The following is a 6276-nucleotide window of genomic DNA, read 5'->3' as shown; positions in this document are numbered from 1 at the left end:
TAATTCATAAATATAATTAAACCAAGATTATTATTTTTTATTCATACTATTTTAGGCTCACAAGCTAGGAATGAATGTGTGGTAAACATTATTTCATTTTAAAAATGTATATATAAATAATATAATTTTTTTATAAGAAAATTAATATTGGTAGGGTATCTAGTCATTAAGGGTGTGTTTGGTGCAGCTCATCAGCTGCGGCGGTGTTTTGAAAACGCCACATTAGTATTTAGTGTTTGAAAAATGCGTTTATCTGAATAAGCTGGATAAGCTGCAGCTACCCCAAACAGACCCTAAATTGAACCTTATAGTGCTGGCGAATAATGACATATTTTAAAAAGTAATCTCGTCCACATTTTGTATTCTAATCTTTATATTTAAAATATATAACTTTAAAAATAATAGCATTTCACTTTTAATATATATACAATAGAAAATTTACATTCATACGGCACGATTCTTATGCATCTATAAATCTAACATCTAAATTTTGATATTTGCATTTATAGCATTTTGATGGTTGTACATTTCAAATTTTAGGAATTAATAATGGTGGCTTTGATGTGATGTTAAAGTTTTGAATGTTATAAATGTAAATATGAAAGTTTTTTATGTTAGATATGTAAATACATGAGATATATATGATATGTATGTAAATACCCCAAAAAAATGGATCTGACAAGTTAAGCAAGGTCGCTTTTATACAGCTACAGAAGCCTGGCACCAAACGATGCGTCCAAATGTCAATAGATCAGTCCTTTGATCCACATTGCAGTGACTTTGCTCTCTATTAAATGGAATCATTTGTACTCTGTTTTCAGCAATAATTTATTTATTTTTCTTTTTTTGAGAAATATAAGTGATTGCATTTTTAGAAAATATATAAATTTAAAAAGCATAGGTCAAGGAAACAAGACCAATGATACATTGAATGTGTGGTTTCAAGCACAAATTGGCATAAAGAGAGTGTTTAGAAGCATAATAAAAATATTATTGTAATCAATCAACAGTGAAAAATTTCTAAGATAAATTTGATGAGTCTAAAATCTATATAGTTTAAGTTGAATAAAACAATGAGGTGATCAAAAAATATAAACTAATCAAGGGTCTAATGTCTAATATTTTAGGATGAATTGGTTGACAGAGTTAGTATGCATTGGGAGAGAATATCTATCACTATCGTTGTAAGCCCAAACAATTGTTTGTAAGAATTTACCTTTCAAAGTTATTATTTGCCTTTTTTTGGTCATTTAGTCATCCCTCCATTTAAGAAGACAGCTGCATTGAACAACGAAAGTTAGCAGATTTGTTTGATTGATGTTCAAATAAGAAAGGAGATCAAACAACAAAAATATGATCGTTAATTAATATTAATTGTTAATCAATGTCAGACATAGATCAATGATATAATTCGAGAAATAGTCAATGCTAGACATTTTGAAGATAGTTAGGAGGCAGATAATAGTAGGCGGTGAGCTTATTTGTGACCTTAATAAAATGGGAGAATGCATGATTAAGAAGATAAGTGTTCCATGTTAAACATCAATCACTAGCAGGTATTAGGCTATTGCTACCAAGGAAGTAAAGTCAATATTTAAAACAAGGTGAAAGATCTACTTGGTTGGTTGGTTGTTTATTTAATAAGATGGGAGATTCGACAATCAATAGACAGAGTTATGATATTGGACTGGAAAATAACCATTATTAATAGACATGGGTCTATGATAGTCTGGAAATATCAGTTACTCATGAAAGAATGATGATCATGTACAATCAATTTAGTCATTCAGGAGAGACTGAACACCCGAAAAAATGCCCATCTAATTTCAATTTCTAGCTAATGTTAAATATTATTCATTAGCAAATATTCGGTTACAATTGACTGTGAACATTAAGATTTAATTATTTGGGTGTTTAATTTGGATACTCACCATGCATTATTGAATATTGGGTGGCAAGAAGACATACATCAGAAGTCAATAGTTGATAGATATCAAACATTTGTCATTAGAAGACGTGATGTAACAATGAAAATGGAATATCTAAGATGGGGTGATGTCCAATTATTTAATTTGTTGATAGTAAGAATATATGTCTATATCACTAGCCGATATATGTCAAATATTGAACATTGGTAGATGACAAGCATAAATTATAAAAAAATAATGAAATTAAGATGATGATGGTGGGTTTTGACATGCATACTTAATAATTATTTTCTTATGTAAGATGGGATATTGGCTGAATAATTATACAAGATCTACATGTGTTGAGCAAATGTTAATAGAGAATATTTTAAGTGGAGCAATGATACGAAAACAATTTAATTATTCTTTTTTATAAAACGTGTGAATGGACACTCAAGAGGATGCGCATCAAGCATCAATGGCAAGTTGAAATTCTACATTAATAATTGGCAAACAATATGCGTTGTTTAGCATAAAACATTCAAAGTTAGGCATTAGTGAGAAATAAACTTAGTTGTTTTTTGAAAAAAATGATACTAAATAGTCATAAAGATGTGTATCAAAGGACAAGAGATGATGCTTTTTGGTACCAATTGATGTGGTGAGAGAATCTTCATGAGGGTTCACATAATAATGCATATTTATATCAATTTATGGTATGATGACATTCGTTGGAGTTAGCTAATTGTGGCAGTGGATGCTAGTGTTAAAAATTAAGTGTTGGAAGGTGGTTTGCATGGTGTCGCCCTAGCCCAAAAAAAAGAGAGCATATTAATTGGAAAGTTGGAGAAGTATAAATATGTGAAAAATTAATGTAGAAAGATTAGGGTTCTTAAAATGATAAGGCCTCTAAAGTTTTGTTAGTCTATTATAAGATGATAAGGCCTCTAAGACTTTGTAAGTCTATAAATCATTTCCATTAAAAATTCATTACAAATGTTCAAGAATATGGAATATTTATAAATTCATTGTGGTACATTGGACACTCTTATCAAATGATCAAATATATCAGGTCATATCATTTCTTACATCTCAATGAAATAATAAAGTCATGATTAAGTGCTAATAGAATTATCAAATTCATCTCATTCATCTACACATCTTAGTTATAAGCATAGAAAATTGAAAGACATTTGAGCGCACAAACGACATTGAGAAATTCTTAAATTATACTTTTGGGCTGATTTAATGCTATTTGAGATTAATATTATGTCATTTTGATTGCCCTGATATTTAAAAAATAATAATTGAATTTAGCCATTTACACATTTTACTTCTTGTGTAATTGCATGGTCCCAAATTGTACATCAAAATTGTGTTGGCACTGATCTTAAATAGAACTAATGGTTCAGAAGTGAAGAGTACAACGTTGGCTGACCCGCTACCAGAATATCGTGAGGCCCACTTAACCGACCAAATAAAGTCATGCGAGTTAAGCCAACTAGGCCACGAGATGGACAAGAAGACGTCTAGATGATCTAAACACAAGTCATTCAACTATAAATGAGACAAAAGAGCATCTAAGTCAAACACCAAGCCAACCTGATGTGATAGCGCACTCTTCAGAAGAACTGATCCAAGAGAAAATCTTGTTTCATAGTTTCTCCAACAATTTTATGGATGACACGGAAGCTCTTGACTAAGGATCAAGGATTGACAACTCGACTATATCAGTCATCCGACCCATATCGACCAAGCTTAGTTGATAGAGCTAATATTGTCGACCTAATCGACAAAGCTAGAAAGTAGTTAAACAAGCCTAGGCATGTTAAAATACTAGAAATGCCAGAGTACGAAGCTCCTTCCAAACATTGAAAAAAAATATAACATCATTATTGTATCATCTTCTATATAAATAAGGGTAACATTTTATGAAAATGACATAATTGATTGTTGTTCATTTCTCTCCCTTCTTATTTACACTCAATTCTTTGGACGTGATTCATGATCAAATCTAGATTCAAAACAAATATAAACTCTCTAAAAATATTGTTTTGATCACCTTCATATTCTTTAAAATTTCTTAATGTATTCTAAATACTTGGATATCTTAAAATTGCATCATAATTCATATTCAATGAGAACATGCTTCGAATCATGTGAACTTGATTCTATTAAAAATTAATATAATTCATTTAATTAAGAAAAAAATAGTTTGCAAAATAATTTTCTAATGAAATATTTGTGTGGTGCATTTTCATGTGAACTCACATGTACATGAAGCCCCTCTTCCAAGTCCGACCAGTCCAGTTTGTGACTCATAATTTCCGATTTTGGTCCTCTAACCCCTTTTATGTTTCTCCCAAACAGCAAACACTGCAGTCTCCCAACTAAAATACTATAATTTCTTACAAATCCACGTGGAGCCTTTTGATAAGATATTGTTCGTGCATGATTTCGTCTGCTAAGTTTAGCCAAAGAGGAATGAACACGTCGGGCTCACCGCCACGTCGCAAGCCAAAGCAAGGCTTTTGGCTTGCGACTTGGCGGGGCCCACAGCAACCCGCCCGTGACATCTCCTGCCATGTAGCTAAACTAAGCCGCTGTAGGGATGGCTACCCGTATGTCGCGGGTATGCTTGGCCAAGATGATGCGGTGGGGTCGGCAGTTAATATTGGTTAAACACGTGTCGAACAAATAGGTCGAATAAATATTTTTTTATTTCCTCTTTATAATTTATTTGATCCAATTAAAACATTGACTCTAAACATATGTAAATAACCTTTAAATATTTTAAAAAAAACACAACTTTGAATGTAAATTTAGCTATGGAGTGAGATAATGCTATTAAATAACTATAATTCAATTTTATTTATGGGGAGAACTTTATATTCTCAGGCAAAAAAAAAAATAATAATAATAATAATTGAAATGATGCAATAATGATAGAATGAATTTCTAAAATCTTTGAGAGGGAGAGGTTTTTACGTGGAGGCAAATAAGTGTGCTAAAGACTGGTTTAAAGTGTCTTCCGATTTGAGAAAACATTTTGTCTAGTAAGTTGAACGTGCGGTTGATGGTGTGAATTGCATCATGCCGTCGAACGCGTTCACACCATCAACCGCACGACGTTATGGATCGACGCCATTGTTTGTAGGTTCAGACCAAAAACATAATATTTTCTTCTTTTGATTAATCAGATTTAAGTTTGCAATTAATTTTGCATAAAATTAAACAAAATTAACAATAGAATTGGTCAATTGGTCTCATTATAAACGGCCCAATTTAATATTAATTATTATTTAACAAAAAACTAATCATATGAGGAATAAAAAAAGGTATAATAAAAAATAAAAAATAATTAAAAATATCACATCCCGAATTTTTTTATTAAAAACTATATTCAAAATATTCAATGCTAAAATTTTTTGAGTTAAAATATTGTTTATAAAATTAGTGAAAATATTCTCATCACAATGTTATTATATATTTAATTCATAATAGTAATCATTATGTCATTTAATTTAACTTTATTTGGACCATTAAACTACTAATTTCAACTTAAAAAAAAAACCTAAATTCCAATACTAATTCTATTTTTTATATTATATAGGTCATATATAAGTATTCATACTACCTCTACATCATTAATGCAATATAATCAAATATATTATAAAAAAAAAAATTGCTTTTTTTAATCAGAGTAAAAAATTACTTCAATAGTAGTAAAATCAGAGATGATTCCAAAGAAAAAAAAAATGTGGATTTTATCTCAGAAAAAAATTGAAGTAAATTAAAAGTAAAACAAAGATAATTGAAGTTGATCTCTACAAACAATTCGTCCTCACATGACTCTAAGGTTATTAGTGATTCTAGATCTTATTAATGGCTCTCAATTTAATTATGGCAGGAACATAAAATGTTTGTAAGGTAATCAAAATATGTGGTGAACAAATCAAAGTCAAAATATTTTGATGGTGGTTAGATGGGTAGTCAAAATTGATGTAAATAAGATAATTAATGTGCTAGAGCTTATTCATCCATGCATATGACTAAGGGTCTGTGTGGGACATCTTTGTGCATGTTTTGTGTTTGAGATGACCATCATAATTCTGTTTGGAGAACTATTTAGTTGCTTCTTTTTAAAAATTTCAATTGCATAAATCTATTTTTTAAAACTTGTTTAAGAAAACTGTTTCGATTTACATATGTGACACTCAATTATTATGTATTTATGTATCTACCACTTAAACTTCAGTTCTAACCTACATATATGTCATCTTAATTATCTTAATTATGTATGAAAATGTGTATTTTATGTTTTTTAAAGTTAACATGAAGATATTTTTGATGTGGGATGTATAAATAT

Source organism: Phalaenopsis equestris, unplaced genomic scaffold, assembly GCF_001263595.1.
Source record: "Phalaenopsis equestris unplaced genomic scaffold, ASM126359v1 Scaffold000511, whole genome shotgun sequence".
In the NCBI taxonomy this organism is placed as follows: domain Eukaryota; kingdom Viridiplantae; phylum Streptophyta; class Magnoliopsida; order Asparagales; family Orchidaceae; genus Phalaenopsis; species Phalaenopsis equestris.
Note: the sequence above shows the minus strand (reverse complement) of the source record.